This window comes from Salminus brasiliensis, chromosome 12 (genome assembly GCF_030463535.1).
Source record: "Salminus brasiliensis chromosome 12, fSalBra1.hap2, whole genome shotgun sequence".
NCBI classification, from domain to species: Eukaryota; Metazoa; Chordata; class Actinopteri; order Characiformes; family Bryconidae; genus Salminus; species Salminus brasiliensis.
This window is the reverse complement of record NC_132889.1, coordinates 3,696,417-3,713,573: the sequence shown is the minus strand read 5'-3', so window position 1 is coordinate 3,713,573 and position 17,157 is coordinate 3,696,417. Positions and strand designations below refer to the sequence as shown.

Genomic DNA, 17,157 nt, shown 5'->3' with positions numbered 1-17,157 from the left:
ACTTCCCGACGACCCTTCTCCCTCCTTTGGTTAGCCTAGTCTTAGCTTTTAGCTTAGCACCTGCTTGCTTCCACAAGCTCCACAGATGTAAAAGATAACAGGACTCATTGGACCAGACACCGTTCCTCCACTTCCGATTCTTACATGCCCATAGTAGGTGCTTTTATGAGTGGACAGGGGTTAGCATGGGCACTCTGACCGGTCTGCTTCTACAGATAAAGGGGCCTGTGTGTTGTAATGGGTTGTTCTGCACTTATTTGTGCAGTGAATGGGAAGTTGCTCGTTATCTCGCTGCTAACTCATGTATGGTGAATGAGCCGGTGGCTCTGAGAGAGGAAAGCTCTGGGGAGATGACACGATTGCTTAGACACACACACATTATCCGACTGTTTGTGCCTTATCATGGTGTGTGTAGGCTAGCTGAGTGTACGGTATGTACAGTTAGCTTTAAGTAGCATAAGGCTAACCAGAAATGATCGATCTCAAATTAGTGATTTTCAAAGTAAATATGAACCCGAAGTCCAAGACCAGGAGATGCTAAGGCAATGGTTGTTTATGTTAGCCCCAAACTAACACGCTAGCTTTAAGCTTACATACTAACAAAAGTGTAATATTAAAAGCTAAAGTTGTCTTTCATGGTGTCCTGATCTAACGACCTAGCTACGAGCTAATTTGTTAGCCCCAAACTAACACGCTAGCCATAAACAGCTTTAGAACATAAAAATACATTATTTAAAACTAAAGCCATGCTCTATGATGTCCTGGTCTAACCACGTAGCCCCAAGCTAACATGCTAATGTTATGAAATAATGTTATATAATATTTGAAGCTAAATCTGTGATTAATGGTCTCCTAATCTAACGACAGGGCTACAAGCTAATATTTTAGCCCCAAGCTAACATGCTAATATTATGAAAGTACATTATTTGAAAGGAAACCATTTAAAATTAAAGTCGTGCTTTAAGATGTCCTGATCTACCCACGTAGCCCCAAGCTAAGATGCTAATGTTATAAAATAATATTAAATAATATTTGAAGCTAAATCTGTGATTAAAAGCTAATATGTTAGCCCCAAGCTAACATGCTAATGTTATAATAGTATAATATTTGAAGCTAAATTTGTGATTAATGGTCTCCTAATCTAACAACAGGGCTACAAGCTAATGTGTTAGCCACAAGCTAACATGCTAATGTTATAAAAGTATAATATTTGAAGCTAAATCTGTGATTAATGGTCTCCTAATCTAACGACAGGGCTACAAGCTAATACGCTAATGTGCTTTACGGTGTCCTGATCTAACCACCTAGCCACACACTGGCCAAAAGCGACCAACAGTCACCCCGAAAAATGCAGGATTAGCTTGTTTTTTGTCATTTTAATACCCTTGACATAAAAAAAAAAACAATAAATTAGCAGGTGTCCCAATACTTTTGTCAACGTAGCGTACCCATGTTGTATAGTAGTATGGCACGGGTTGGGGGGGTTGGGGGGGTTGGGGGGGGGGGTCAGTAATACAACAACACCTTGAACACCCCAGCTTCAGTCTCAGCAGGGAAGCTGTCCCATTAGGACCACCAGCCCCCGAGCCACTGCGTTCCCTTAGACGTGGCGCAGGGCCTATACGCCCCCCAGACGAGCTCTAGCCTTCCTTCCTTTCCTTCCTTCCTATTTTTTTTGGCTTTTTTGTTTTTGGGAAACATCTCCAGCTTCCAAGACCTGTAAAGACTCAACTGGGCTCTTTCATCTCCCTCCCCAGCTGTTGCGTAATGGCCCAAACCGACGGCTATCGATTAGTTTCTCTGTGTTGAGCCGATGGTTATCTGCAGCATTTCCATGATGCGCTCTGCTAATGAGTTTGGGCTCGATTGAGTTTTTTCTGTTGTTGTTGTTTATTGTGGGCTTGTTTGTTTATTTATTTATTTATTTCCCCACAATGACTTCATCTGGTTCGGGGAGAGCGCGCTCGTGCTGTTTTTTTTTATTGCGTATCGGAGGTCACAGCGAGCGCCTCTATTTCCCCCGGCTCTGGGGCGGGCGGCGTCGTGGAAATGGCTCCGATTGCCGAATTGTCAATTACCACGGAGAGGGGTGTTGTTTTTTTTCCCTTTCGCCTTTTGTAAACACGTCTATAAAAAAAATGAGGTAATTATTGTGTATGCTAGGCAACACAATAGGGGCCTGTCACCGATATCGGCCTAGCTGGGAACAGGGGGGCACCGCGGTGCTAGGGCAAGCGTAGCTGTGGTTAGCGCTGGTGTTTTTGGGTGTGAGTGCGACAATTGTGGTGACCTCAGATTCCCTCTCCGCTCCCACCCTTCATCCGGCCCAGGCCGTGATTTATTTATTTGCTTGTTTGATTCAGCAGCTGGCGGTTGAGCCGATTCTGGTTTGGGACGGTTGGGTTGGGACAGGGCGTTTGATCTGCTGCAGAAGTACCTGCAGGCTGAGGTTCATCTGCAGGCTGTTATGGTCACTGCTGCTGCTGCTGCTGCTGTTGTTGTTGTTGACCTCCTGTGTCCAGGACTAGCTGCTGCCCGGAAAGGTCAAGCGAGGCTTGTCTGCTGTCTTCTGGGGCAGGATATATTCGTAACAAAGGTACCATGAGGTGTCCTTTGGGTAATGCTAGGAGAACCGTTTTTGGTTCCATAAGAACTATTTACGTAAAAGTCACGTGTGAGTACGAAGAACCTTCAAATGGGCTTTAAGGTGTCCTAAGGTGATCTAACCACGTAGCCCCAAGCTAACATGCTAATGTTATGAAATAATATTATATAATATTTGAAGCTAAATCTGTGATTAATGGTCTCCTAATCTAACGACAGGGCTACAAGCTAACTTGTCAACCCCAAGCTAACATGCTAACGTTATAAAAGTATAATATTTGAAGCTAAATCTGTGATTAATGGTCTCTTAATCTAACGACAGGGCTAGAAGCTAACTTGTCAACCCCAAGCTAACATGCTAACGTTGTAAAAGTATAGTATTTGAAGCTAAATCTGTGATTAATGGTCTCTTAATCTAACGACAGGGCTACAAGCTAACTTGTCAACCCCAAGCTAACATGCTAACGTTATAAAAGTATAATATTTGAAGCTAAATATGTGATTAATGGTCTCCTAATCTAACGACAGGGCTACAAGCTAACTTGTCAACCCCAAGCTAACATGCTAACGTTATAAAAGTATAGTATTTGAAGCTAAATCTGTGATTAATGGTCTCTTAATCTAATGACAGGGCTACAAGCTAATATGTTAGCCCCAAGCTAACATGCTAACGTTATAAAAAACACCAACTTCGTTAAGGCTTAAAAGGTTCTTCACACATGCCGAAATGGGTCGCAATTGAAGTAAAAGTGGGTCTCGTGTGCAGCCACACTGGACAAAAGTATTGGGACACAACACTTAATCACGATTTCTCAGAAAGGACATCAAACACAACAAGCGAAGAGCTAAAGTGAGGCAGTTTGGCATCAGTCTTGGATCAAACCTCCCTTCTAATAAAGTAAAAGCATGTAGTTTGTTTGAAGTTTGACCAAAGTAAGAGCTTTAAGAGCTTAACCAATGCGAATGGATGTGCTTATTAGCCTGTAGCTCAGCTAGGCTAGGCTAGCGTCCGGTTTGGAGGTTTGGAGGGGCACCGCAGGGATTCCCAGTGGAATGTGAGATGTGTTGATGTGCAATGCATGCTGGGTATTGCAGTATTGTAGGAAACAATAAAAATGTTTTAGCAAAAGGCTAAAATTGCACTAACCACCCGCCAGCCCTAACGGTAACGGGAACGGGAACGGGAATGGGAACGTGAACACCGCCCCTGTGTCCACTGTGTTTGACCGTACATGCAACTGTTTGCATGTTGAAAAAAGGCAGCCTGCTGGAAAAAGTCATTAGCCGGCGGCGGAGCCGGAGTGTTTACAGTGGGCTGTTTGCGAAAGCATATGAATAAAGAGGCAGTATGATGAAGCTCAATGCAGCTAGTGTGAGGTGTGGAGTCGGTTGGTGCGAGAGGTGTGTGTGTGTGTATGTATGTATGGGCCTAAAGAGGTGTGTGAAACAGGGGGCTGGTCAGACATGGCAGACATGTGGCCACATGGTCATGAATGGGGGGTTGTGTTGCCGCTCAGTCAGAGATGGCTAAAGTAAATAAACTCCGCCGCTAACTGAGCTCCTCTTTACCAGAGCTTTTCTCTTTTTTGGTAAATGTAATGTCCAACGGACCAATAGGAACGCTCCGAGCATCCGATATGTCTAGTCTACGTTTTAGTATTCGGCTCTAATTTAATTTAATTTAATGTTAATGTTAAAGTTTCTGTTAATTTATTAAAAAAATACAACATGGCTCCATAAAGAAAAAATGGTTGTCCTGATCCCATTCAGGCATATTTTAATAGATCTAGGGCTGGGCGAGATGGTAAAAATACTATATCGCGATATTTAAATCATGAAATATCATGACTTTTTTCGTGATACTCAATATTTATCACAATACATGTGATCGCAGACTGAAAATTCTAGTAAACTACTGTTCAGATCCTCTCCCGTACTGAATACAATGATTTATACTCAACATCTGCTGCTCTTCATTAATTAATTCAGTCTAATTACACTGTTATTAATAAAACCTGCAGCTGATCAGTGTTTATTAAGCACTAACAGGCTCCTCCGTATGCTTAGAATTGATCAAATTGATCACAATATGATAAAATATCGTCATATTGCCCAGCTCTAAATGGATCGGGTATGGGCTATTTTAATCCCAATTCAGTTCCAAGTCTTTAGTGTTTTAACCGCGGTGTTCAGAGCGCCATCTGGTGTTCTCAAGGCGCACTTAACGGACATTATCCCCCAGTCTGTAGCAGAATTGCCTGATTGGGACTGATTACGACTCAGTTTAACCTTAAAAAATTCCTAAAACATCCAAACCTTTTACAAAAACAGTTCTTATATGGCATTGCTTTTCATCAGCTGCCTTTTAGATTGTGGAAATTGTACATTTGGAAATGTAATGTTCAGTGGACCAATAGAATGGTGGTCCAATATTACGTATAAAGTTACGTATTAAAGAAATAAATTGCCTTGATTTTTTAGCCTATATTTTGGTCTAATTAATTTTAGTGTAAGTTTCTGTTAATATGTAAAAAATAATTAAATTTAGGATAAATGTCATGAGTTTTTTTTTATAAGACAGTTTTGCTAGAAAGTTTAATCAATTTATTTGCATTTATTTATTTACTTTTCTGTTATTTATAACTTCTATTATTTTCTTATTTGACTCATATTTATCCATTGATTTACATTAAGTTTTAAATGTTCTTTTATCTGTAATTACATTTTTACTAGTAAAATCTAATTAAAGATATCTACAATTAATTTTGTCACTACTAAAAAATTATTAATTCCTGTAAAATAAAATATCGACACTGTAATTCTTACCCCGAAAATCCAGAATGAATTCTAATTCAGAATATCTCTAATGTAGTCTTGACTAGTTGACGCTATATGGCCAAATGTTTGTGGACACCCCTCGTCTGCTTAAACAGCACTAATTACACTCTCTGTAATGAAGCGTGCCAGTCCTGTATAACCACCTGGAGTCTTCAAACGCGCCGGCGCGTCAAATGAGATGTTTCTCGATGTTTCCGTGAATAACTTTGCCATCATACGCCGCAGAAATGCACTTCAAACACTTCCTGGATCTGTAGACTCCGCCCTTTCCATTGTGCCTCATCGTCCGATCGTACGTGACTCGCAACCAGAGTTATGAGGCTGTGAAGACGAGTCCACATACTCGTCTCTGCCATGGCTCACTGGTGGACTGGGGGATTTGTGACCAGTGGACACTGGTCTTCTGACTATTTTATTGAGACGTTTCACTGCTTTAGTGAAGCTGAGACTCTGGTTAATCTGTTTCCAGACCCAAAACAATTCAGTAAAGAGATGCTTTTACAGGAAATGTGAAGAATTTCGTAAATCTGACCTTCATTTTTCAGGGTCGGAGCAGCTGACGCTCTTATCCAGAGCGACTTTCAGGGTTACTCATATTACAGAGGTGAGGCAATGTAGTGTTAGGAGTCTTGCCCAGGGACTCTTATTGGTGTAGCGCAGCATAGTCACCCAGACCAGGAATCGAACCCCAGTCTCCCACATGGTGAGGTAACTCACTGGCAGGTAATGGTGTTATCTGTTGCGCCACACTCTTCACACAGTGCTTTAGGTCACTTGGGGTCTCCTGTGGGTATTCTACTATATGCCACCACCTTTAAAGGCGACTTTAAGAAAATATGCAAAAATCGAGAAAATGCCCTTATAGACTCCCCTTATAGATTTCCACGATACGCTCAGAAAAGCATTTAGTAAATCACGATCAACAAACTATTACGATAAACTGTCACCATTTCGCCCTCACCTCTACATGTCATGCATATGTTAAATGAATGCGTCTGCGTGTACGAATAAGTGTCTACATGTAATAAGACTTTCCTAAGATCAGCCCCAACCCTGTGTCTCTCTGGATTTCCTACACTCAGCACATTCTTGTCTTGAAAAATAGACCAGACCAAACACACACACACACACACACACACACACCTCTGTCCTTTGTCCGTCTCTGTCTGCTGTCCTCCCTGTCTGTCCTGCATTGCCAGCCCCAGCAGTGTATGTGTGTGTGTGTCTGTCAGCACCACCATACAGTCTTAGAGATCAGCCCAGCATCAGATAATCTCACCGCTCACTTCCAGCCTCATTACACACGTAGGCTAATAGCAGCCAGGGATTTGGGCTGATGCTATAACAAATAGCGAAAAGCCGTAATCCCATGTGTTCCCAATCGGCCCATAGGTAAAGCCTACCCTGTATTTATTTATTTGTTTATTTATTATATAAACCCTTTTTAGTACCCTTGGTTTCAGAGGAATCTATGAATGAGGAAACAATGTCCAAATACTTTTGTCAATATAGCGTATGTTTTGGATTTTTGCTGAAGGTGTTTTTTTCTTATCATCATCATGGTTGTGGGTTTGAATCCCATGGATCCCAATATTGTGACGCATTCTCCAGAATATTTTTGCAAAAAATAGAATTTTGCAGCATCATTGGTAGGTTGTGGGTTCTAATCCTGTTTAAGCTAGTGATCCAAAAATATTGCTAAATATCGAGCTGTTTTGTGTAATATTTTTATTTATCTGTAATTGTCCCCGCCCCTTTGCGGCATGCAAAAGTTTTGGCACCCCTGGTCAAAGTACACTATATGGACAAAAGTATTGGGACACCCGCTCAATCATGGCTGCTGATTGTTGGGACAAGGTTTGAGGAGACCTCCTGCATCACCTGGCCTTTCTGAATGATCAACAGGCCAAACCCCTAAACAGTTAAATAACAACTTCCAGTCCATTCATCTCCTGGTCAGAACAGAAAGTTTGACCAGGGGTTGCCAAACTTTTGGCGTATACATGCGAACGTAGTTACTGTAGCAAATGGCTGTGCAGCTTTTCAGATTTCCAGATAAATGAAGTACATGCCGCCTCATGCAGGATTTAAACAGCCAGGCTTTGAAACCTCCACCATTCCTTAAGCTGATCCTCTACACAGTCTGTGTTCCCTGCGACGGAGAACCTGCTTAATGCTGGATGGAAGGGCCTAGTTCCAGGCGGTGCCTGCTGGGGTTTGGGAATCATGTCAGCTCCATGTGACCGGGACAAGGGCTCAAACGGGAGCTGTTTTCTCAGCAGCGATCACCTGACTTTCTCACGCCAGCACAGAGAAAGAGAGAGAGGGAGAGCGAGAGAGAGGGCGAGAGAGAGAAAGAATACTATGAGTAGATGGCACTGTGGTGTGAATTCCCGCTGAGGCCTAGCATGTCCTTTAGACTTTGCACTAGGTTATTCTTTCAGACCCCCCCTGTTAGCTGTCCATGAATGCTTTCGGCAAGGGCCACCAGCCTGTATTACTAAACAGGGGCTGAACAGGGGTCCCTGTAGAGAAGTATTGGCATTAAAATAGCACAGGACTCTCTAGAGCAGACGTGGGACCATGCCTAATGCCAGCCGTGGGCTAGAGGGGTATAACCCCCCCTGTGGGGCAGTGGAACTGTGTTCTCTGGAATGATGATTTTGGCTGAAAAATTGGGAATAAGGTGGAGTGGTGATCATCACTCTTGTAGCTAAATGCAATCAAGTCCCCACAGCCATCCTCACTCCAGAGAATTAGCAGATAGCCTTCTCCCATGGACAGTAGGGACAGCTACTCCAACAAAAGCATGATACACTCTTTTTTAATACCCTTGATTTCAGAAGAAACAATAAATATGGAGTGTCCAAATACTTTTGTCCATATTTTTTGCTGACGGTGTTTGTTATATCATGAGGATGTTGTGGGTTGGAATCCCATGGATGCTGCAATCCAAAAACGCTGGTAAATATTGAGGGTCATAGAGGGTCATATGCGTCATCATTAGTAGGTTGTGGGTTCTAATCCTATTGATGCTAGGTATCCAAAGAAATTGAGAAATATTGGGCCGTGTTTTGGAATATGTTTGTGGATACCAGTAAATCCAAGGTTGTCCTTATTATTAGCCAAAAAATATATCAGTCAGATCGTAAGTCTATTCCCCAGTCCATTCCCACTCAAAACCCAGGATGATGCTTAAACTGTTTGCCATATCATGAGAAGGTTGTGGGTTCGAATACCATGGATGCGACAATCCAAAAACGTAAGTAAACATTTGCGCATCTCTGCACTATTTTTGGCAGAAATCAATCAAATCAGAGGGTCATATGCATTATCATTGGTAGGTTGTGGGATCTAATCCTATTGATGCTAAGAATCCAAAAACATTGGGAACATTGGAAGGCCTTTTTGAATATTTTTGTGGGGGGTTGTCCATATTAGCGTTTAAACAGTATATCGGTCAAGCTGTAAGTCTAGAATGTCTTTTTTCCTCACTTTCCCACTCAAAACCTGGAATGTTGCTTACGAAAAAGGTTGTGGGTTTGAATCCCATGGATGCGACAACTGCTAGGTTTCTTTTACCGGGAATGCTCAGGCTTTGCCTGATTTTTTTTTTTTTTGTCACAGACACTTAAAACCTGTTCTGCTTTGCTTGTCAAATTGCGTTCCTTTTGTGCGGAAGTGTTAGCACCCCCGAAAAAGTCGAGGCAATACAAAATACCCTTCCGTTTAGATAAAACTAAAAACCTTCACGAAAAATAACCATTACAAAACCATTACAAAATAGTCCTACCAGCTGTTCTTTAGTCACTGCATTTCCCAGCAGTGCAGAGTAAATTGCTGGGTCAACTTTCCCAGGCATTTTCACACCGGCTCGTTTTCACACTTCCCGTTTAATTACTGCTGCATTCCCGAGCAAAAAGTGCACGTGTGAAGATGAGGGCTTCAGAATTCATTGGGATCCAGACTCCCAAAAACCCCAAACCCTTAACCGCATGCCGTCTCGGCCATCACATCGGCGGCTACCCACTCCCCCCCTCCCAGCCCCACAATTCCAGACACAAACACCACCCTCCACCCTCATTGGAGAGTCTCTAAACAGCTGGCCTGTGACCCTGTGATCACACTTAAGACCAGCTTAACACTGGGCACTGTGACCTTAGGCTCCAGAGCGTCCCGTCCGACGCACAGTGCTTTTCTGTGGAGATTGTACAACTGCTTTGTGCGTCTGAATACTTTAGGACATATCCCATGATGTTTAGCATTTAGCGGCACTTACTGTCTGGTGCCCAGAGCGTAGCGTCCGTAGACACTGGCCTCTATTACTGATTAAGTGCATGCTGGTGTTCAAGGAGAAAACAGCCCGGTTTGAGTGCCCCCCCCCCCCCCCCCCTCTCTTTCTATCCCTAAATCCGGCATCGACTCAAATCCCAGGCGTAATCCCTTGCAATCCCGTGGGCTTTAAGGCTACTTTGTGCGAAGCTGATGTGTCTTCATTTACTGTTTGCTGGCCCCTGCCTTTGAAGCTGCTGCATGCATGTATGCATGCGTCTATAGGTAAGTGTGCGCAGTGATGGACGAGGCCCACCTCTCATGTGGCGGCATCTTAGATATGAACTCCATGAGTTCAATGTACAGGTTATTCATGCTCTTATGAAAAAGAAAAAACCCACTCCAGCAGCTGAGGAGAATGCCGGAGCTTAGCGGCGAGCACTTCCGCTGCGTAACATCTGCCTGCGTACACACCACGCTTTAGCCCAGGGCTGGCCGGTAACTAAATTCGCTCTTTCCGCCATCGCCTGGAGATAACGCTCCATTATACAGAGTATACAAAACAGCGGCTCTAGATGAAATGTATGCTGCACGTCAGCGAGGACTAACAGAACCTCAGATGCATAAAATATGAGATCTATATATATATACACGATCAACCCGTCAACGTCTAGAGTTCTTATTGTCAGTAGCGCTGTGCGTTCCTTATAAACATATAAACATTATTACATAATTAATAACAGATTTCTAATTAAGTATATTTCCTTTAGGCTATATGATAATTTCTTTAGGCTATATGATAATTTCTTTAGGCTATATGATAATTTCTTTAGGCTATATGACGTAATATGATATTCCCTGTAATATACTGCTTTTACTTGTAAAGAAAATGCCTCAAGTTTTAAGTCAGGTTCTGAGTCAGTAGAGGTAGGTCTCTAGTAGAGTGCTGGGGCAGTACTGGCAAGCCTTACGTAAACTCCCAGGTCATAAAAGAGTCTCAAGTCTCAAGTCGAGTTTTAAGTCAGAACAGGCAAGTTTTAAGTAGAACTAATAAGTCAGTACACACACTTCTCAATCCAGTCCTGAGGCAGTACAGACAAACCTCATGTCAGTACAGGCAAGTCTCAAGTCGGTACTGGCAAGTCTAAAATAGAGTCCTGAGTCAATACAGACAAGTCTTAAGTCAGTACAGGCAAGTCTAAAATAGAGTCTTGAGTCAATAAAGGCAGGTCACAAGTTGAGTCCTAAGTAAGTACAGACAAGTCTTGAGTCAGGACTCTAGTTTAGACTTGACGAGTCCTAATTTAGTAGGGGCAAGTCTCAAGTCAGTACAGGCAAGTCTTAAATGGAGTCCTGAGTCAGTTCAGGCAAGTCTCAAGTTGAGTACTAAGTCAGTACAGGCAAGTCTCAAGTCGGTACTGGCAAGTCTAAAATAGAGTCCTGAGTCAATACAGACAAGTCTTAAGTCAGTACAGGCAAGTCTAAAATAGAGTCCTGAGTCAGTTCAGGCAAGTCTCAAGTCAGTACAGGCAAGTCTAAAATAGAGTCCTGAGTCAGTTCAGGCAAGTCTCAAGTCAGTACAGGCAAGTCACTAGCCATCCTTTGAATCAGATACAATCCTGAGTCAATACTGGCAAGTCTTACATTAAGTCCCAGGTCAATACTGGCCAGTCAAGTGGCATCCTGAGTCAGTACCGTCCCCAACAGAGTCCTGAGTCAATACTGGCAAGTCTGAAATCGAGTCACGTCAAGCCTGAAGTCATCAAATTCATGACTCGAGTCCACCAACTCTGGTGTCTCCACTCTCAGTTATGCTGTTTCCCCACCCCAGGTTTTTCCGGCTCAGTCGTCTTCCTTTTGAGCACCTTGTCGGGAGCTCTGGAGAAGCGAGAGAGCCTCCATGCACGCAACCGAGGCAGAGACTGCTCCAGCAAATCGGCCAGTGCAGAACAAATCAATTAATGCAGTCCTTTTTTCCCTGCGTCCGTCTCTCCATCTCCCTCTGTCACTTTGCCGAGGCCTGAAAGCCAAGTATCGACAGAGGCGCTACCGGAGCTACACCTTTGACTGCGCCGTGTCAGTGTTAAGCAATCGATTGGGAAAGCGTTCCCCTTCTTAAACACACTGAAACACATATACGCTATATTGACAAAAGTATTGGGACACATGCTCATCCATTGTTTAATTCGAGATCAAGGGTATTAAAAATGGGTTTATCCTACTTTTGTGAGAGTAACTGTCCCTATAGTCCTTGCTACTACATTTTAATGCATTGTTGAGAGGATTTGATTGCATTCAGCCACAAGAGCATTGTTACTGAGGTCAGGATGATGGATGATCACCATCCCACCACATCCCCAATGCTGGGGGGCTTTATACCCATCTAGCCCACACCTAGCATTATTAGGCAGCATGATGCCAATTGGTTCATGGTTATCTGCTCCAGAGAGTCCTATTCTATTAGGGGTGTCCACAAACATTTGGACATATAATTTAGACACACACATATACACACACTCAGCAGCCTGTATTGAATGCCTGCGAGAGCCTCCCGACGATCTCAAGCTCGCTGAAAAGACCCCATTGAGACACGGCACGCAGTAATGGCGATTGAAAGGCTGCCAAATCAGAGAGAGCTCATGCAACCCCCCCCTCCCCCTAATCCATCGCCGAGTTAATAGAAAGAGGCAAACAAATGACCATAATTAGCCGTAGAGATGTTATTTTCGCAGATCGTCCTTAACTACCTCTTCTTCGGCGACATTAGCTTCGCTCTGGGTTTCGCCACTTAAGGCGCCGTTTAGGCTGATTTGAGTTTAAGTAACGTTCACCACCGTTTCCATGGCGGTAGAGCAGCATTCATCATAAAAATGCAGCGTCTCGCAGCTCATATGCAGCGCTGGGAATGTGTAGATGTGTGTATAAGAGCGCTAGGCTAGAGCCGTGCTAGTGCTAACCAGCCCTGTGGACGCTAGTCAGGGCAGGGTTGCGGACTGCAGCGCTAGGCCTCTGTGGCTGAGGCTCGTCCACAGTTTCTAGAGGCACATGTGATGTGAGGAAAGTGCCGGGGAAAAGTGACAGGTACCGGGTACTAAAGTGATGTGGGAAGAAAGAGAGAGAGAGAGAGCGCCATCTACCCACCTGGGGAGAGCTAGGCCAGTTGTGCTCTCTCAGGCTCTGGCTGCTGATGGCAGGCATTTGAACCAGCGATTCTCAGGTCTCAGATCTCAGTGTCCTACCTCTCTCCCTCTCTCACCCCCTCTCTCTCTCTCTTTGCTATCTTTCATAACCCCCCTCTTGCTCTCTCTCTCTTTCTCTCTCGCTCTTATTTTCATTACCTCTTTCTCCCCTACCTCCCTCTCTCTCTCTCTGGAGGGCGTGAGGAGGATTTGCTGGCCTGATGGATTGGTCTGCTCAGGCTAAATGATCCCGCGAGGTCCGGGGGACGCTGACGCTGGCCAAGAGAAAGGCCGCGGCCCCCGAGAGCTGCTGGGGATGCTGCTCACACACTCCCACACTCACAGCTGCAACGCTCCAGGGCTCAGCCGGACCCCCGCCCAGAACGCGCAGCCCAGCTCTATCCACACACTTACCAGCTATGCCTCTCCAGTTCAGCCCAGTTATCGTCTATTTGTGTATATATATATATATATATACATACAGTGATCTGAGGGTCATGAGGTGCTGGTGGTTCTAGACCTGGTAGACGTCCCCCCAGAGTCATCCATCAGATGGCCAGATCATGAGACTTTCTCTACTCCTTCCATCTGACACTCAGCACTGCGCATAATGAGTGATCTTAGACTTGTGTGCAACTGCACAACCATGGAAACCTGTGTCGGGAAACTTCTGATGCTGATGATGCCTCCAGAGTTGATATGGAGCTCTGTAGTGGGTGATGCATTGGCATATAGGCTATATTTACGTGCTGCCGCTTCGTGGCCGAGCTGTTGTTGAAGTGCTACATGCTTCAATTTGACAGTAATGACACTCGCGGTTGGCTGGGGCAGCTCTAGCAGACCAGAAGGTGGGATCCTCTGGCAGTGAGCTCCTCAGTGTGACCAGTTCAACTGTGAGTTTTCAAGGTTACGTGCTTGGTTTATATATGTTAGCAATTACTGTGTGGCTGAAACACCTTCAAGGGTGTCCACAAACATTTGGCCATATAATCTCCACCTTCTTTTTTGCTTTTTTGACCTAGTCTATGAACAGTAATACATTGTATAAAGAAAAGACACTCTAAGTGCAGCTAGATCTGGCCTCCAAGCCTGGATGGCACTGCCTAGTCGTGGTACCAGGCTTGAGCCGTGTCTAATTTTAAGTCTGGTGCTAGTTTTAGGATAAAAAAGGCCTTCGGGATTGCGTTATCCAGCCCTTTCGCCCTTCAGCCTCCCTGTATACAGGCCTGTAATATAACCGTATAGAAGCATATAGTGCAGCTATATGGAGATTGATGTCAGGGTGTGGTTTGCTGGTCGGACTGCTTTTGGCACACACTGTATGATTACATTCCCACCAGAAGCCACATAAAGCTCCTCCGGGACAAGATGGCAGAGTACGCCGAATATTTTGGGCCCTCTTCATGTTCACCGCACGCTTTACAGTAGCACAGGGAATGCGCTGCGGTAGGACAGCCGACATAATAGCACCCTTCCCTCTTTCAGCCTCGGCCTCGGTCGGACCCCAGTACGGGCTTCAGAGAGACACCTGCTTCCCGTCAGAGATTGGGGGATTGACCTCATAGGGTGCGATGCACGTTTCTACGTTACTATGGCAACCAGCATCGATACATTTCGATTGCAGTCCCGCGTTCCAAATCCGGATCAGAATTTGAACGCCCGGCCTATGAATCAGACTCAGGAACCCAGAACTCTACCTTGTAGAGTTACGCTGGTGGGAAAAAGTATCAGCTCCGGACCCCCAGCTGAAACGGACAGAGTTTACCCGGTGGTCATCCTTTCAGAATGGGCAATCCGATACAGCCTGCTTTAAACATTCAGCTGGAGGAGGCCATGGAGGTGAGGTGGAGGTGTGTGAGAGCGGAGCTGAGCCTGACAGACCTGTGTGTGTGTGTGTGTGTGTGTGTGTGTGTGTCGGTGTTCAGAGCAGCCGGTGGTACAGGGCTGGTCTTCTCTGTGCTGTCAGCCGGGCTCAGAGAGAAGCTGCAGTGAGGCTGGAGGAGCCAGACTTCACTGCAGTCTAACAGTACTGTATACAGGTCTCTCTCTCTCTCTCTCCCTCTCTCTCTCTCTTTCCCCATGTTCCTCATTCTTTCTCTTTCTCTAGGTCCCTTTAACTCTCCCTCTCTCTTCTCATTCACTGCTCCCTTTCTTTCCCCCCTTTAGCTCTCTCTCTCTCTCTCTCACTCAAATATTTTATTCTCTTCCTTTATTCTCTCTGTCTCTGACTCTCTCTCTCTCTTTTTCGGTATTGCTCCTTCTCCCTCTCTCTCTCTTCTCTTTCTCTCTGTCACTCTCTCACTCTTAGTCCTCTGCCCCCCCTTTCTCTCTCTCTCTCTCTCTCTCTCTCACACTTTAACTCTCTCTCTGTCTATCCCTTTAACCCTCTCTATCACCTCTCTCTCTCTCTCTATCCCTTTAACCCTCTCTCTCACTCTCTCTATCTCTCTCTATCCCTTTAACCCTCTCTATCACCTCTCTCTCTCTCTCTATCCCTTTAACCCTCTCTCTCACTCTCTCTATCTCTCTCTATCCCTTTAACCCTCTCTCTCACTCTCTCTATCTCTCTCTCTCTCTCTCTCTCTATCACTTTAACTCTCTCTCTCTATCCCTTTAACCCTCTCTATCACCTCTCTCTCTCTATCCCTTTAACCCTCTCTCTCACTCTCTCTATCTCTCTCTCTCTCTCTATCCCTTTAACCCTCTCTATCACCTCTCTCTCACTCTCTCTCGCTCAGTCCCTTTACCTTTCTCTCTCACCTCTCCCTCTAGCTCTCTCTCTCAAATTCAAATCTTTTCTCTTCCTTTATATTCTCTCTCTCTCTCTCTCTCTCTCTCTCTCTCTCCCCATGTTCCTCCTTCTCCCTCTTTTTCTAGGTCTCTCTCCCTTTAACTCTCCCTTTCTCTTCTCATTCACCGCTCACTCTCTCCCTTTATCTCTCTCTCTCTCTGTCTCTCGCCCTTTAACTCTCTCACTCTCTCCCTTTATCTATCTCTCTCTGTCTCTCTCCCTTTAACTCTCTCACTCTCTCCCTTTATCTCTCTCTCTCTCTTTTTCGGTATTCCTCCTTCTCCTCCTCCCTCTCTCTCTCTCTCTCTCTCTGTGTCTCTCTCCCTTTAACTCTCTCGCTCTCTCCCTTTAGCCCTCTGCCCCCCACCCCCTCTCTCCTGGTCTGTTTGAACCCCCTCCTCTTTGGCGCGATACGTTTCATGTTTTAATAGGCGTGCCGCCGCGCCGGGCTTTGAAGTGCCTCTGCATTGTGAGTCTCATCATTGTTTCAAATTAGGGTTTAAAGATAGAGCCACTTTCCATAGATCAGCACTTTCTGCAAGTAAGTTGCTCCAGCTCTGCCCTAATGCCACTTCCACTCCCTCACTCCCTCTCTCTCGCTCTCTCTCTCTCGCTCTCGCTCGCTCGCTGCTCTCAGCGTGAGGAGACTTGATGTGGAAAAGCTCCTCCGTACACCTACACCGGGCCGCGCGGCCTCGGCCCTGTGATCCATTACGCATACTTGCGCTCTGAGCAGCCGGCCTCCGCTGTTACTGTGTTTGTGCTGGAACGCTCAGCCGGAGCATCCAGAGTCGCTGAGCTCTCCGAGGCTAAAGGTCAGTATACAGTACGCTAGAATGTGCATTCCAGGAGCTCTGTACGCTTTCTTGGCTTTTTCAGCTGCGGTGTTTTTCGTTCCACTCATTCCATGACTCGGATCCGTCCCTCCGCATATTTACCGCTTTGCCACGTTAGCGAGGCTGGAAAAACGACCTGGTGGGCTTTTTTCAGCTCTACGGATATTGACCTTCACTGTCTTCACACCCACCCGGCCAGACGCTGCGATAGCAAGAATGATAGCGCGCTCCCAAGCGCGTGGAGAATTCCCATCAGAATCTCAACCATTTAAAAACACTTGGGGCCACCGGTCGGTTGGCATCAAGCTAACTGGCAGCCCAAGGCAAGAAATAGGATTTTTTAAAGGGGTGTCCGCAAACATTTGGACACTTAGTGTATGCTCATGTATGGCGGGATTCCTCTTTACTGTACTAAACTCTTATTAAATGTTGGAGCCGGGAAGACGTGCTGGATTTCGACAGCTAGGCCTTTTCGCCTCTATGGAGGCATGTGTGTGTGTAAGTGTGTGTGTTAGTGTGTGTGTAAGTGTGTGTGTGTGTAGAGAGACACACTTTGCTACACCTCCTCACATACAGCTTGCTCAAAGGCTCTGGATGAAATAGACTTGCTATCAACAGGTAGCAGCTCTTAACACTT

The 17,157-nt window shown here is 45.1% G+C and overlaps 1 protein-coding gene across 1 annotated transcript in view; it reads left to right on the top strand.

Moving 5' to 3' along the window:
• Positions 1–17,157, top strand: part of xylt1 (xylosyltransferase I) — a 98,849-nt gene that overhangs the window by 9,367 nt on the left and 72,325 nt on the right. The window lies entirely within an intron of this gene.